This window comes from Poecilia mexicana, unplaced genomic scaffold, assembly GCF_051168715.1.
Source record: "Poecilia mexicana isolate PSO_F unplaced genomic scaffold, ASM5116871v1 scaffold_21, whole genome shotgun sequence".
Classification (NCBI taxonomy): domain Eukaryota; kingdom Metazoa; phylum Chordata; class Actinopteri; order Cyprinodontiformes; family Poeciliidae; genus Poecilia; species Poecilia mexicana.
The window spans coordinates 9767353-9784609 of NW_028263390.1; the positions used below are offsets into that span (position 1 = coordinate 9767353).

The 17257-nt window shown below is 40.4% G+C and overlaps 1 protein-coding gene and 1 pseudogene across 1 annotated transcript in view; one reads left to right on the plus strand and one right to left on the minus strand.

The window, feature by feature from the left end:
* tmem244 (transmembrane protein 244) overlaps positions 1-17257 on the minus strand; it is a 49899-nt gene that overhangs the window by 31308 nt on the left and 1334 nt on the right. The gene's annotated exons all lie outside the window — the stretch shown is intronic.
* Positions 4787-6895, plus strand: LOC148153027 (uncharacterized; annotated as a pseudogene).

The following is a 17257-nucleotide window of genomic DNA, read 5'->3' on the forward strand; positions in this document are numbered from 1 at the left end:
TTCAATGCAAAGACTGGAAATGGATCATGCCTGACCAGTTTTTGCGTCAAGCAAGCAAACTGCATGATGCAACAAAGAATTTCAGCTTAGCTAAACAAATTGTGTACTTTAATTGAGGCTGATTTTTTTTTAAAATTTTTTAGCAGCCTCAATACGGACCAACACGAACCTCGTCTCCTTCCCGGTTCGTTCTGGTTCATGATCTCACAAAAAAAATGTAAAAAAAATAATGACCACACAGATTTAGACATTTCCATAAACAACTCGTTCTCTCTGTATCCTCCATGCAGTACCCTCAGGGAATACGGGAACCAACCTCCTCCATCGAAAGTTTAGTTGCGAACGACATCACTTAAGTTTGTCCGGAAAGAACAGATGGCTAAATGAGGCACGCGTCTGAATAAAGTGCTTCAAAATGATTCTTTCTAGCCACTGAAATTAATCCAGAAAAGTGCCTTTCCATGGTAAATCCTCAATCTTCCAACAGGGGGGGGGGAGCAGACCAATCTCAACTCCCTCTCTGTTACTCTCGCTATGCTTTAGCGCCACTTGCATTCACTTTTATCACTCTACATCATCTGAGTATCCCACAGGCAGACCTTTCCCATCTCCCCAGCCTCCTCACACACTTTGAAGAGCTGTTGACATTTAAGTAATTCCTAGTCAGCCCAATGTTTAATTTTTCAAAAGTGCATTTACATGAGACGTCCTCTGCATTTAAACACTGTGCTCTCGCATGCTGTAATCCTCCACTGTAGAAGAAAACCTTCAGCTTGTGAAAAGATTTGGACGACCGTGTCCAACGATTATCGTCTGTGCCAATCTGATTTTTTTATTTGCTTCGACTCCTTTGTTTGTGTTGATCTGTGTGAGATTTAAATTAGAATTATTTAAACAAAGAACGTATTGAAATGTTCAATACTTACTTTATCTGTTGTATTAGATGATGACTGCCCCATACGTTTACCTTTAGGCTAAGCCTGGCGATAGAAAAAGATGCATGTACATGAATTTAAAGAGACCTACGATCAATAAAATGAGTCAGCAATATCGTAATCTAACTGAGAACTTTTGCAATAGATAAAAAAACAGATTTAATGACTTTCCCTGCTGCTCCTTTAGAAAATAAAACAAACTGACACAAAATTCACCTCGTGGTTTAGCCATCAAAACTATGTGTGTACTACAGTTATAAGAAAGTGCAGTCCTGTTTATCTGTATAGACACGCATGAGAAGTGTGCACTTCATGCGAAATAACATTTATAAAGTTCATTTCAGGTTCGCTGGACAATCCTGTCAGCTCTGACCTTTTCTGATGATTTGCATTCAGCTGCTGACAGCTAAACAAAGTCTTGAAAGGCTTTTTAAAAAGTAAAAAAAAAACAAAATCATAGTTGCCGAAAAAGATGATGCAAACACATCAACCACAAAACAAACATTAAATTAAGTTTCATTTCATGAGCTTTAGTTTGCTTGTTTGAAACTTTTTGTGCGTTTTCTCCAATTGGCTGGAGAAGAGGGGGGGGGGAGCAGTAAGTGTTTTGTGTATTAGGCTCCTGTTGATTTTGGCCCAAAAAAACTAAACAAAAAACAAAACAAAACAGTAGCAATGTGGGCACTTCACTCACATCCTCGGCCATTAAACAGACTAATTACTACGTCTCATCTGGAGGCCAGATGAAATGGTGTGCGGAGTGGAGGCTGGTGGTGCGGCTGGCAGCAGGGACTTCATCAGCAGAACCGTCACAGATAAAAGCAAAGCGTCGTGGTTTGGATGAGCAACGCTGAATTAGTAATGGAAGTGAGTCATCCGTTCGGAAACATATTGGCGTCCAGAGCAAATGAGCCCTGGAGTCTCTCTCTTTTTTTTTTCTTTTTTAAATCAAGTGGAAAAACAAGTGAATGTTTTCAAAGTGTGTTGTGTTTGCAGATGTTCGGACACAGTTACAGATCAACATCGTCAACGCTTCAGTGGCTCTGTCCTATTAACCTCTCTCGTGTCACTTCCTGTCCCAGCATAGCAAATCCTTCTGTAATCAAGTTGAAAACTGAGCGCATCACCGAGAAGAGCCTTATGGCGTTCGTCTTAGCGTGTGCTCATTTTGTCTGTGGGTTAGCGCACTTGCCACGACGGAGAGATGGGGGGAGCTGGGGTGCCGGCCCAGTTGCCATAGCAGCGTGATATGTGCTCTGGACCCCTGCCTGAGGAGTAAACACACACGAGCACAAATCGAGCTTTTAAAAGCAACGCTCAACCCCCCCACCCCCCAGAAGCCAGAAAAAAGCTAAACTGAGCAGTAATTTGGGGAGGTGTCTGGGGTTCAACCAATAGACTGCCACAGAGATAACAGAAATACTGACTGAGGTCAGCAGAGTTTATGTGATGCATTGACCTCGATGTGCTGATGGGAGGAAAAGCGGAAAAGCTATGAGCTGCTTTATACGAACACAGTTGCAGAAATTGGTTGAAAATCCATCCTGCCCTCATGTCCTTGTAACTAAGCTGACATGTGAGCGTTTATTTTCACTGGCAACAAGGATGAAATACTGGAGCTGATGTAATAATCTAACACCTGCAATAGGCTTTAAAAGTTTCCGTCATGTGTTTCAGGAACAACTAATTTCCAGCAGATATCAGCGTGTAATCAGGCATCCCAGGGAAATGCAAGTAATTGATTTAAAACATCTAAACCTGCCACCAGGTTTTAGTGCCTCAACCTGAAGAGAGATCATTATCCTGCCTTTGTTTTATGTTTACTTCTCAGACTATGGATTACATGTCTGCTTTGAAGTGGAAGGTGCACAAATCAAGCTTGAACAGAACCGAGGTCGATTAGCATAAACACATAAAAACTGGTGTCTAAGTAAGCTTCAGCTTGGTGTTGCATCTTCCGCACTGTCACGAATCGTCTCCTGCTCTTTAGTCTGAGTAATTAAAGGTGGTGTGAAATTGCAAATTCGAGAATTTAAAGACGACAGGAGCATTCGAGCAAGTAAAACGCTAAGTTTTTTGTGCACAGAACTGCACGCAACTGTGACGTGTGGTGAGATTTTTCTGATTCCTACACTGGAAAAAGTGTAGCACAGAGTTGTTCATTCAAGCTAATAATTTACATTGAATACAATGTAAAATAATTGACTTGGTTGTGAAAGTCTATTTTTTTGCATTCTGAGGTGTCAATTTTGATTCAGACTGAATTAATAAGACTTCTGAAGGGAAGAAAGCAAATATTTTGGTTCCTCTCAAAACATGCTGAAAGGAAATGATGTCATATTTTCAATCTGAGTCACGTGAGAAGAAGTTGGGGAGAAGTGCTTGGAGAGCTTCGTCCGTTTCGGCATGGGGATGAAGGAATGATTAACGTCCGAGCACGTTATCAAAGAATAAACCCGCGGTAAGTACTAAACTAAGCTGATGTCTTAACAAGCCTACAATTGTATTAATGCAAAAGACCGAGTTAATGTCACCTGGTTAGCAAGCTGAAAGTCCCGCCTAAATGTGGGTATCCCAGTAAACGCTTTCTTTTTCGCTGGGTTAAATGTGGTGTAATTTCTGAACTTACACGTATTTCACGAGAAATATAACTATGTGTACATTGTTCGGTTGTAGCTGGAATTAATCAAGGTAGGCATAATTCGTTACCAATCAATAGCTTCCACCACGGTTAGCTCGGCTACACGGTGAACTTGACTAGCTTAACCCATGTAAAGCCATGTTAGCAATTAGTTAGTCTAGTGTGTTTATACCACTATGATTGTAAAGTCCCAGTTTGTTAATGGTAGCGAGGCCCGTTGAAAATTAATGGTGTTGTGTGCATGCATTATACTTGTATGGTATGGTCGGTGATGTTTCCCAGTGTTCGCCATGCTGGTTTGTCCAACTGTTAAAACGGTTTCACAGGATATGCTCTCGGTAAGCGAATCTCCTTGTTAAGCCTTAAACTTTTTGTTCGGCTCTACAACTGGTTTTCATGCATTTGGTTCACGACACTGCCCCATTTACTGTAGGTTAAGAACTTCATTTTCCGAATGCATTGTGTTTTCAGAGATATGTCATGGCATGCTGGCAGGTATCTTATGAAGTGTGATTTCGCACGCGCCCATTGTTAAAATATCGTTGAGCCAGTAAAACTGTTGGGTTGCAACGTTCAGAAAAACCTAATGAATGTGGAGACAAGATTAAGTGGACCAAACGATTTAATTAATTAATTAATTTATTTTATTTCAGTCGAAGTGGTCTGCAAGATCAGTGTGGCAGGCAGAGTGATTCAAAAGGTGAACATGCCAACTTCAACCAAGCTTACTCTATTAAAGCAAATCTCTAATGAAGGGTGGGGGGGCAAGTACAGTGTAGCATTTGCCCGCAGTCATTTTTACATTAGGGTGGCTCTGATTGTAAGAGCGCAGTAGTAGCTATAATGATGTTGAATGAATGATATCTTAGTTCATACAAAACATGCAGCTCAATGTTCTTTACTACCGCTAGACTCAACATTGTATTTAGATATATAGATTACCAGACTGTCATTAAAACTAAACAAACTAAGATTTCTGTTCATTGCATTTTCTAAATATTTACTGGTCTGCTTTCCTTTTTTAGGTTGGATGTGGAAATGCAAAGAATGCAGCAAGCATTTTTCAAGAAGATCTGAGATACTGAAACACTTGAGAATTGACCATCGGTTTCACGGTAGGCGGCGTCCCTATCCATGCATCCACGGACAATGTCCCTGTTCGTCCAAGACATGGAATGGTCTTCAGAAACATCTCTCTAGAAATCATCCTTCTCTGGAGTCCCAACAAAGACACTCTTCTTTCAAGTGTTACATTTGTGGAAACAATCAGCTTTCTACTGAGCACGTTTTTTTCCAACATATCTATGAACATCTGAGAAAATATGAAGTAGTCCCATGTATGTTTGATGGTTGCTCATACAAAACCAACATATACAGCAGTTTCCGGAGCCATAAATGGAGAAAACATCAGTCATGCACCATTAATGACTTTAAAAGTGGAATAGTTGTCACGTCACTCATTTCCAATCCATCTGACTATGACTTGAATGAAGAAATAGAGCTAACCACTGAGAGAACCATACGGGAGAAGATGGCCAGGACTTTTCAGTTCAGGAGGCAAGAGATTGTGGATCAGAAGCCAACCATCGAGAACCTCATGGAAAGATGGCCAGCTTTATTTCAGATGGAAGAGGTACACTTTTTACAACTTTTTGTATACTTAAGCCCATAGATGAGAAAATGTTTTGTTTTTGTTATTTTCTTTATTTCACATTATTCTTAAATTTTAAGTGTATTTCGCAATGTTTTCTTGTGTGCAGGTTGATGCAGAGTTTCTGTGCGTTACTGCTGTTCCCCTCCTGACCTGACTTATGGCGCACCTGGACAAGCACTCCCCGCAGCTGCTGAAGATCTTCAGAAAGAAAGGAGGGATCACTAAAGCAAAAACTGCCACGATCCTTGAGTTTCTTGACCAGGTATGATGTGCAGTATATAATTAGCCACTAACGACAGCCCTCAATCCTTCTACATGAAGAGGATGTGCAGATGATGTGCAATTGATGTACATGGCATTGTTATTGTGTGCCAAGTTTTGCACCATATTCACTATCAACCATTTAAAAACAGAAAAACATGTGCCACCTATGAGTACATTAATGTGTAGTAGCGCATAGAAAATAATTTCTGCACCTGTCACTATAGGAACCCAAACAGGAGCCATCCAGTCTGTCTTCATATGTAAAGAGGGACTACTAGTGACCTCTGGCAGATGTACTAGAATGGCTTTACATTTTCACTGCTTTCAATTTGTCTGCCATGGATTCAGTATTGACCAGGCACACACTGTAAAAGCACTGTTTATGGTAGAGCTGGGAATTAAGTTGCTAGACTAGTGTACACATCGCATAATAACCATTTTGATTGTCCCTAAAGGGTGCTGATGCCGATTTCAGAAGGGAGTGTATCCTCAAAGCTCTCATCATCTACCTGGGAGAACGTGTTGAGGACCTTATAAAGGAATACATGGTATGTCCAGATATTTTCTGTCACAATGATGATTCAACTTTATTCATCACGGGAGAACACCTATATTATACAGTATATAGTGATTAATGAGGTGTGCCAGACTGCAGTTGTTCAGTTGCATATTTCGTATATTTTGCCTCAGGTCTCCCAGAAAGATCAAGCCGAGCAGGAGCTGGAGAGGACCATCATGGCAGTCTTCGTCTTCAGAGAGAATTCAAGCCTTCTACAGCAGCCCCAAGACGTTGGGATTGTCATTGATGGTGTGGAAGTCCTCAATGAGTTGCCTTCTCTTGCAGCTGGAGTGGCAATGCTCTTTGGACTTTGCTATGCTCTTAACATGGAGTATCCACAGGGTTTCAGGTTCACCTTTGAGGCCCTTCAGAAGATCCAGATGGAGCTTGGTTCCAACAAGATGACTTCCAAGATTCGCAAACTCAGTGGTGAACTCAAAACTGCACAGTAGTGTATATTTGTGTGTGCTTAATGTGTGCATGTAGTTGCCACTGGCATCTATTTAAGAGGTAGACCACCTCACAGCACTTTGCTATACAGGCTCACGGGGTCACTTTCATGGAGTGCTTTTGTTGGAATTTTAGTTCTTTGATGATGTTTAGAGATGCAACATTCCTTCAAGTTCAGATGTGTTTGAACAGTACAACAACAGTGAATGCTTTCTGTCCATTTAATTTTGCTTGATAAGCCATATTGTCTTTATTTCATTGCTCTGATGTAGAGCAACAATGACATGTTTATATTTGTTTGTCTGAACATGCAACTTTTTTTGTCCTTTTTTACTTGAGGAATAAATGGCTTAGAAAAAAACTGTTGCTGGAGTGTGTTAAGTGTGATGTGAGTGATGCAAATTGTTTATGAAACCAAGTTTATGAAATATATAAAAAAAAGACTTTCATGGTGCCAATGAATTAATTAATGCAAGGTATATATATTTGATGGGTTCAAGTTAAATATATTAGTTTGGTTCAAAAACTAAAATGTAAATAATTTAACTTGGATAAAGGTGAAGAATTAATATTGGGTCAAGTAAAGTAATACGGTTTGAGTCAATATTAAATAGTCAAGTTGTACCAAACCACTTTATTTAGATTCTGTGAAGTCAAATATATTAGATGCAACAAATGGACATCAATTTTTTTAATTTAAGCTGGGCCACACTTTTTCCAGTGTACTAAGCCAAATTCCTCCTCAGTAAAGCTGATTAAACCAAAAGACACAAACGCATCCAGCGTCAGCGCCAGGTGAGTCACCGGCGAGCTTCGCATCTGCTTTATATTGCTTCCTGAAATTTGGTTTCTGCCTTCCTCTTTCCTCACCCGTCTGACTCCTTCATCTTTCATTGTCCCCCCCCCCATCTTCTCTTCCACCTAGTTTGCTCTCTACCTTCATCATCCCCTCATCCGTTTCTTGAGCTTTTCAATTATTTCCTCCCCTCACACTGCACCCTGTTTACGTATTCCCTCATATTTTTTTATTTTTTTTCCTGGCTCCGTCTCTCTGATCCCCTCGTTCTCTCCCACCCCTGTATCTGCCTCGGCTCAGTTTCCCTCCTTTGTGTTAAGGGTGGCTTTAAAAATTTTAGTTTCTCTGCAGCGAGTGGCGCCGAGACAGACAGGTGGAAAGAGATGCTAATGAGAAGAGCTCTGAGACGCATTACCCGCTTGGTTCCTCAGTGTGGATGTTTGTCCCCGCTAATTAGATAATCAATATTATCTGATTGAAATTAATTTGCGGCAGCTGAACACAGGAAGTACACACTTACAAATGGATAATTTGGCTTGATTGGAAAGATTCACTGAGTGTTATGTGCGAGTGAAATGCCTCTGCAATGCAAAAGTGCACAAAGCAATTCGGTGACGTTTTCGAAGCCTGTTTTGACAAGTGAAATATTAAGCTGCAGGTTAAAAAGTCTTATCTTATAGTGACATTCCCACATTTTGCTTTGCTACCTTAACCCTTGGTGTGTTTGATTTGGATGTGCATCACTGTAAAGTGACAAGGAAAGGATGAATAGTTTTAAAATGTCGTTGTCCGCCTCGTTTTGTACAGGACGGCAACAAGTCCAGGGAAGTTTTGGTTCGACGTGTGTAACGTGTGCAACTATAGACGACTCTACCAGGTAAAAAAAAATTATTGTGACATGAGATAACCCCTACAGAACAATACTGCTGATGTATTTTTTCAAATAACAACTTTGCATTTGGAGAAAATTACAATTGATCACCTAAAAAAAAAAAAATCCTACCTTTCTTTATGCCTTAAGAAAATAAAAAACAATTGGAAAAAAAATCCAGACACAAAGGATCATAATTCATGCATGAAAGGGTTAATTGATATTAATAGGATCAAACCGGAGATTTGACATGATTTTTAAGTCGAAGGTCACCACAAGGTTTCTAACATTTTACAAGTAGCCCAAGAATCCCCTCCTTTTCAGCCATGTTTTTCTGCTATTTAATTTAAAATATCTCCCAGATATTCAGCTTTTTAATTGAATCTAGGAATTTTAGCAAAATGTGCTGTTTTGAAACTTCACAGGGAAGAAAATAAGTATACAACAGCATGTCGTCTGCATAACAGTGACAGCTGTCTTTAAAAGACGACACAATGGGCTCAGAACAGAACCCTGTGGGACACCAAACTGGATGGGACAGGAATGGGACCTGTACGTGGATGTAGCCAAGAGAGCTGATCTGTCAGGCGAGTACGAGAGCAACAACTGCAAAACAGAACTAGATATACCAGCCAATCCCCCCCCCCTCCCCCCCGCAGACTTGACTCGGACTCGTCTCAGATTCGAGCCTTATAAACGATCTTCGTCTCATGTGATGAGGAGTGAAAGCAAGTCAGTGTGTAAGCCATGTGCTTGATGCAACAGACTGCGATGTTTGCCGACTGCGCAACGGTATTGGCTCTTTATGCTACGGGTTTATAGTAATAACCACAAATGTGCCTTTGACATACTAAATAACGTCGAGTCGAATACAAAGGGACACAATAACTTCTAATTTTAATTTGCGAAGCATTTTGAAAACCACGTACCTTCCGCTGGAAAGAGCGTCTGCAAACTATTTGTGGTTTTGTCCAAAGGCAAATTTCCACCATGAAAGTTTATTAATCAAATGTTTGTGCAAGTCTCTCCATTTTCCGGCTTCGGTTTTAATCAGGAACACATGAGCAGTGCAGCAGAAATGAACAGCGATGCATTCACTTGGACGGCCTTTCGATCGGGACTGAAGGAACGGAGACGGAGAGCTGAAGAGCCTTGTGGGAAATTAAAATGTTGCAGGGAGTTTGTGGACAAAGCAGTCCGTGGGTATGCAGGGAGGGAGGGGAGCGTAGGTGGAGTGACAGAGAGGTCACACAGCTGTCTGCGTGTGCGTGCGTGTAATCTTCAAGTTGGGTTCCCCTCAAGACTCTTGAAACTAAAAGCTTTTTCACTAAACTCAGATCAGTGTCTGTATTTGAAACACACCGCTCACTACACACACACACACACACACAGACAGCTGTTTGGTCTCAGTTCTCATTAATAAACTGCAGCGAATGCACGACTTCACCAATCACAGCTTTTTGTGCGTAAATGAAGGAGCATTAATATGAAGTATGCCAACGTCTGTCTGACAAATTTAGTGTGTTTGTCCACATTCGCGTCTCCCCTTCCACATATGGAAATCTATGCCTTAAACACATATGCCCATTCACATGTTCCTTCATATGCGAAGCAATCTGTGCCAGTCTGTGTGGCCGCTGTGAGTTTTAAGTTCAAATGGACCCTGTATTTCTTTGCCTTAGCAGGCATTGTCTGTTTAGCCAACCAATCAAGAGGAAAGAACCCAGATCTCTCTTAACGAGGCAATTAAATTTGTTTTACTGAAAGGAACGACCTCAGGGCACCAACACCCCCTCTCCTTCGTGCTCCTCTTCATTTCTTCCTCTAACAGGCTATTCTGTATGTTATTCCTGCTCTCATCTTCACAAATGCGATCCCAAAGGTGCATTGCTCCTTCCTTATTTCTCTTTAGCTGTCCTTTTAGTTCCAGTTTCCTCACAATGTGTGCCTCTCCTTTTCATCCTTTCCAGCTGCGCCTGAGCTTCCCTTTGCTCTTTAGGGTGCTTAATTGTGCTCATCAGTCAAGTATCTTGTTGCGATGATGTAAAAGGATATAAAAATCCACTTCTGCGCTCACACGTTTGCTGCTTTAGCACCGAGCGCTCATACTGCAGGTTCGTCACTGACGGTACTTAATAATAATCCAGTGTTTCACACAAGCCATCATATTTTTATTCATAGTTTTATGAGTTCGAAATTTGAAAAAAAAAAATAAATAAACTGATTACTCTAAATAGCATTTGAAACATGCTATTTTAACAGCTGTAAAAATAACTACGGGTAAAGATTTATTTCCAACACTTAATTTTTTTTCAAAGAATATTGATTTCCTGTTTAGGGTTGCTTTTTAAACCATAATAGATTAAACACTGACCAATATTTTCGACATGTACTGATGATTTTGACGATGGCACTCGTTAAAATGTAATGTTCCTCACTGGCTTTCACAATTGTTATCTGTGTGTTGTTTTTATGACTTTTTAGTTCAATTTTTATTTTATAACGTAAAACACTTTAACTGCCTTGTCGCTGAAATGTGCTGTGCAACTAAACTCGATTGACTGATTGACACAGAAGGTACACCTGTAAATAATTTTGAATAAGTATTTGGTGCCGAAGTGTGAATTTATAAAGCATTTTCCTCAAACATGTTTCAAATTATCCATATAACTTCATTAACACGCATTCACCTGAAGCTCGTAATAGTTGCTGCTGAAAGTTCAAGAAAGTCTGAACTTGACCGGACCAATGCCTGCAAAGTGGTTATGACAGATTGCAGCGAGGGTAAAGCCTCTTTGCAGAAACCGCAGACGAGAAAAATCCCAGATAACAATAATATTATAGTTTTTATCCTTCAACGTACCATCCTAGCAGGGTTGACTCATCTCACTGCCATTTTTTTTTTTTTTTTTTACAAACCATATTAGAGACATTTCACCTGGATCACAATCCGTCGCAGTGCGCCAGGGTTGAGGCGCAAGCATGTATTCATACGACCACCATCAGGAGAACAATCCATGCCTAAGAACCGCAGGGATCAGATGAAGACGACGCGCATTCTTCCACATGACAGGTGGCTGCAAATACCATCCCAGCAGAATCACGAAAGTGGAACACATCATCTCCAAACAAACAGCTCTTCTCGTCATGCTCAGGCAGATGGACGGCAATGGAAGACCAAGCTAAGAATAAAATGGGAAAAAAAAAAAAACAACAAGCAAATGACTGGGGGTCCAAATGGACCGATGAATCCAAAATCCTGTCCAAACATGTTGACGGTGGGTTGAAAAATTGGCTTTTGCAGCTTCAGTCCGTGACTCCAACATGACTTGTGTCGACTGTGCAAACTGTTGCAGAGTCGTGTCGAGGTTTACTTATTTAAACCAACACGTGAGAGCGAGCCTCGCTGCAGAGCAGCGTCTTTAAGGGGATTATTTGTGGATTATTGGGACGATGAGTACTGATGTGGTCACCGAAGAACCCAAAGTATGAGCAAGAGACAAGCTAATGCTAGCTTCTTCATTGCAGCATCAAAACTAGGATCCAGTTGAAGTGTATTTAAAATGTCAACATGACTGGATTGAATACATCTGTACATATGTTTAACGTGCAAATAACCATAAAAAGGCATTTGCTATGAATCGATGTTCTACAAAAAACTGAATTCAATAGAAATTAAGTTAGATTTGTTGTGTTAAATGGAACGAGGTAATTTAAATCAGTGTTAAAATGCAATGAATTAGAAATATTTAAGATATCCTGAAGCCTTTAAGGCAGCCAACCTCAATTTCTCACATCTCCATTAAGAGTGACCGTAATGATGTCTCTATTTTAAATATTTTGCATGGCTTTTGAGTCAAAGATTAGTGTGTGGAGGATATAAAGGGTTTGAATTTCTTTTGATTATCTTAACAATGAACCATATCGGCAATGTTCCCAGCTGCCTGCAGTAATTACCTCACAATGGGATACGAACTGTTCGCTAAAAGCAGTCTAATCTGCATGCGTTGTCGCATTTATCGAGTGTAACAGTTTAAACTTGCCTGGTTTTGCGAGATATGTCTCATCCAAATACCTAAAGCACTGAGAGTAAGGAACTGTTAACATCAAAGTCACTGACACGGCACATCCTCTTGTGACATAAGAAAGAGATCAGTTAATAAAAGCTTTTCGACTACATCCTTTTAGGTTTTTCTCGTTCATTTTTCCTTTGTGTGTTTTTAATTGGTTTGTCCCTTAGAGGTGTTCACCCGTTTTCTCTTCTGCTGCACCAATATGTTCAGAAACAACGAAATGGATTTTCATCGTGCACTTTGCATGACGAACTGTGAAGCAGACCATGGATGAATGGTAACCTTGGTAACACTGATTAGAAAGTTTAAACAGGAGACTCTAAAAAATATAGATACGGCTAATGCAAAGACTGATTTATTTATATTTTTGAAGTGCAGCTCTTGGACTTTTGATTACAGTGCAAATTTTCAACTAAAAAAAAAAAAAAAAAAAAAACGCTGAAGAGAAAATGAAGTTAATTATTGCACTTCTACCCAGAAACAACTTACTTGAAACCATTTCGTTTTGCTCCGTTTTCAGAATTTGTTGGAAGAAAAACTGCAGGGTTTTAACCTTCACTTTAGCTTCTAACTTTTTTTTTTTTTTTAAATCTGTGAAACATTGGGAACAAAACGGCTCCGAAACGGAACTATTTACCTGTTAAACGATCTCAGATTAAAGTTTCCACTGCCTACCTCAGCTCTTTACAAAAGTTAGAAAAACTTTTGTCTTTTATATGTTTAGATATAACTTTAACGTTACTATTAAATCCCATGCACCCCACGGTTAAACTACCTTGTGCTCACAGCTTGTGTTTGTAGCGTTTCCTGTGACTTAATGATTATTCTGTAGGCAAATGTGTTCGCACAATGCACATGTACATTTCCTTCATGCTCAGTTGTTGGGAACTGCTGATCTCTGAGTCACAGCTTTTGGAACATCTGCTTTGAATCAAACGGCTTATAAAGTCTTTTTCATAACTCGAGGCTATGCTGTTTTTGACATAACAAAATCACACAGGAAAGAAAAAAAAAAAGCACAGAAGAAGCATGACACCTGAATTTCCACTTCAAGACATTTTGAAGCAATATTAGCTTTTTAGCACAAAGACGTGCCCCTGAAAGCTTTTCCTGCCTCCCTTCCTTTGCTGTCTTTTCTACATCCCCTCTCTCAAATGTACGCGCGCGCGCGCACACACACACACGACTCCATTTACAGTTATAAATTATCCACAGAGCAGCCTACACAGAGCTTAAAAGCCCCTGTGTGTATGTGTGAGAACTGCATGTGTGCGTTACATGAAGAGGACCGAGGAGAGTATCTGACACAAACGCCCGGCGCGCAGAAGGCTTTGATTCTTACAGCTGAAGGACAAGCGGGTGCAATTGTCCGGTTGGTGCAACCATGCTAGGTCAGACTCTTGTTAGCACAAATTTCATGTCCAGATCCCATCAGAGAGTCAATTTTGCATCTGCTGCTTGGTAAATCTAAACATTTTCATCTGGGCACCACAAAGCTAACTTTTTTTTTTTTTTCTTTCAGAAAACTTACGGTAAACCAGCAGAAACAAACAAATATGCGTCACAAGCTTAAGCAAAAGACTGAAGGAAGCATATTGCACAATGCTTCCTATAACGGAACCACAACATTTACAGGATTTCGTTAGGACTCGCAGTCAACAATAAAAATAATCCGATGACATTTTAATTCCTCAAGAGTGCTCGAGGAGTCTTGTGTTCTTTTTCGCCGCCAACACCAGATCATTTGGCGTGTTTGCTAAAAAGCCGAGACATTTCGGAGTCAACAGAAGGGGCTCTTGAGACGCCATACCAATCCGACGTCAGACTGGGAGCAGTCAGCTCTTCGGTTATTTAATGGCGGATAGATATCACTCTATAGTGAGCCTCTTACTCCGCGTTTTGGTTCTGCTCTTTATGGAAGGGAAACTAAAAGTATTTTGTGAGTCATGAAGGCAACAGAAAACTTCTCTCCCCTTCCAAGAACTGGATTTTGCATTTTATTAAGCACGCCTTTTAAGCAATATACAGCATCTAAATGTTTATTATTATGTTGAGATTAGCAAACGAAGGGTCTGCAGCAATCTCTGCAGCATCCCAGTAACTACTTATATACACAAAAAAATGTTTTATTAGGCCGAGGGTAAGAAGTCGTTTTTAAAGCATTTAAATCGTTGACTTTGCCAGCATGTTTCCACATCAGCAGCGCACCCAGCGGATCACAAATTGAAGAATGATGGCCGCAAGATTGAGACTGAAACTCCGAAAGGTGAAAACGATTCTCTTGAGAAGATCTCCGGCACGTCCTGCAGTTTGTAACAGCCTATAAATGCTGTCGAAAAACTCCCTGCATGTGAGGTGGGGGGGGAACGCTGAGGTCCAACGTACTTCATAAACTTTCTCCTTCAGCGACTATAATTTTTTTTTTTTAAAGCAGTCATAATTTGTTCAGGGAGGTCTATTAAAACAGGCGTCGACAACAAGTTGGATGGATTCCTGTAACGCAATTATTTCCTTTCTTTTCTTTTTAACTTGCTGACAATGTTAGTCCCGAAGCTATATTGCAACCAGAGTTTACAAACTTCTTTTTAATTTATTTCTTTTTAATGCTTTCCAAATGTCACCTGGATATCCTACAAACAAAACAACTATCCTGCTCTTGGAAACTCAAGTTGGACTAAGGAAAAAAAAACGCAAGCATAGTAAAAACACCAATTTGACATTAATATCCTGAAGGCTGCAGTGACCAGAAGCTCATTAATGTTTATTCATGTGCTCATAAAAGTTGTTTGTAGATATTTTTTTTTTTTCTTCAAAACTTTTGCTGTAAAATCAAGAACAGCTGTCAAAGAACAGCTCTGTAAGGAACGTCAGCAATAAAATAATTGCTTGTAATTCTTTTTGAAAGATGAACAAACATCATGCCTCGTTTTTAAAACTTTTCCTTTGTCATCCCCACTTTCTGGTGTTTGTACTTAATAATTTTGAAGCACTTTTGAGTCTACCCGTTATGGAAAGCGAATTTCTCTTGTGAAATTATCCATTTGCCATTTTCGTGACAGCGACGCATTTCCACGTGTTTCGGAGGGAACAGTCAAATACGGAGGAAAACAAATGAAATACGGCAACAACAAAAAAAAGGTCCGAACAAACCCGTTTGGTGCTTTTCTCATTATCTCTGCTCCGTCATTGTAACCTTCTTGACTAAACAAGGAGAAACAATCTCTCTCTCTCCTCTCCCTCTCTGGCACCCATCACTCCTCCCTTCTGTCTGAGGTGAAATGACCCCACTCACAACGAGCATCATTACAGTTAGAGATAACCTTTTAATCTGTTTCTCTTTCCACACCTCTGTCTCCCACACATATTCAGATTTATTCTTTGTCTGTGTAAATCTGTATCTGCTCCTCTTTCCTGTCCCCAGTCTACCTGCTTCTGCACCAGGCGGCATTATAGTGCAGCACACTCATATGTCAAAGGAACAACCATTTAATTACAATTATATTTGTGAATGTTACGTAAAACGTCTAAGTAAAAGCTGCTTTTCTCTCTCTCTCTCTCTCTCTTTCACCTCTCCTCTCCCACATAAAGAGATGGCAGCATCTGATCACTGTTTTTTTTTTTTTCTTTTTAAATGAACATATGATTCAAAATTAATATTTTCACCATCACCACCGATTCGGGGGTGACGATTCTCAAGACTATCTTCACTAATGCTGACTAGCTGATTATGTGAAAACATTATTGTATTGCTCATCTAAAACCAGTGGGCACCATGGGGACAGCTGCTCCACAACTGATGCTCCAGTCACTGAGATAAAAGTGCAGATTGCCAACAGGAGAGGGAAAAAACAAAACAAAACAAAACAAAAACGGCTGCTAAATTGACTTCGAACTGCAGGGTTACATACTGTTCTGTAAAACACGCAATTTCCATTAAGCCAATTTCTGTAGGCGATGTTTAGAAAGCAAACCAGCAGCCGACACAAAAATAATAGCAGGAAATGTGTTAAATATCCGTGCACTCTGGCGCTGATTATTGCGCGGCGGAGTGAGCGCAGCAGGTACGGCTGCCTTCTCTCCATTCCAGACACAGCTTGGATCCGTCATCGGAACCATTGTCCTGTTGGAACATCCAGTTGTTTCCCCATCGTTTTAATCGTCCATACACCGATCCGAACTGAAGTTTGAGGGTCCGTCCTCTTTGTGTGCAAGTACCGCTACCAGCAAAATAGACCCTCAGCATAAATGCTATCGACACCATGCAGCGCTCCTAAATTGACTCCTAAAGACCAGAACACTTTAGGAGTCAATCTTGTCTCCTCTTACCACAAAAGAAGTCTCCAGAAGGCATTGGGGTTGTTCTTATGGGCAGTGTAACTCAAACTTAAAGTTGTTGATTTTGCAGCAGGGAGATTGCTCCTTTCTCTAGTTCTGATTCTTTATGTAATCACTATATTTCTTTATTGAAAAGCTAGATGCCCTGATCTAAATACAGATATTTAGATAAATGTTTTCAAGATACACAACCGACAGAACTATGGGATCATTTCTTGCACATCTGTACAAAGAAATGTGCATCCAACAGTTCACATTTGTGGCTGGAATGTTACTCCCGTTTACTTCCAGCAGAACGGAGATTAATAACTCATGAGAAGCAGGGGCGCATCTTGGAGTTGGGGATTAAAAGATTAGACCTGCACGATGACATCAAAGTGTGCAGAAGGCTAAAAAAGCCTCCATCTCCAAGGTAAGCAGAGTCCCGATGAGCCGATCGGGATAGAGGTCCTTACTCAAGATCCGAGTGCAAATTTAATAAAGGACGCTACTGGCCCACTCTTATGTAACCACTCTCCAGCCCTGATGCTAAATCGCTGCTATAGTAACGAGTATTAGTCAGTGCAAAGCTGTTCCCTCACTCAGGCTTCCCCTGTTTCATTATTCGCTCTCACAGCTTCTGCTCTTTGGCTCGACTGAGATGAAATATGCAAAGCGCGCTCGGCAACTCTCCTGACTT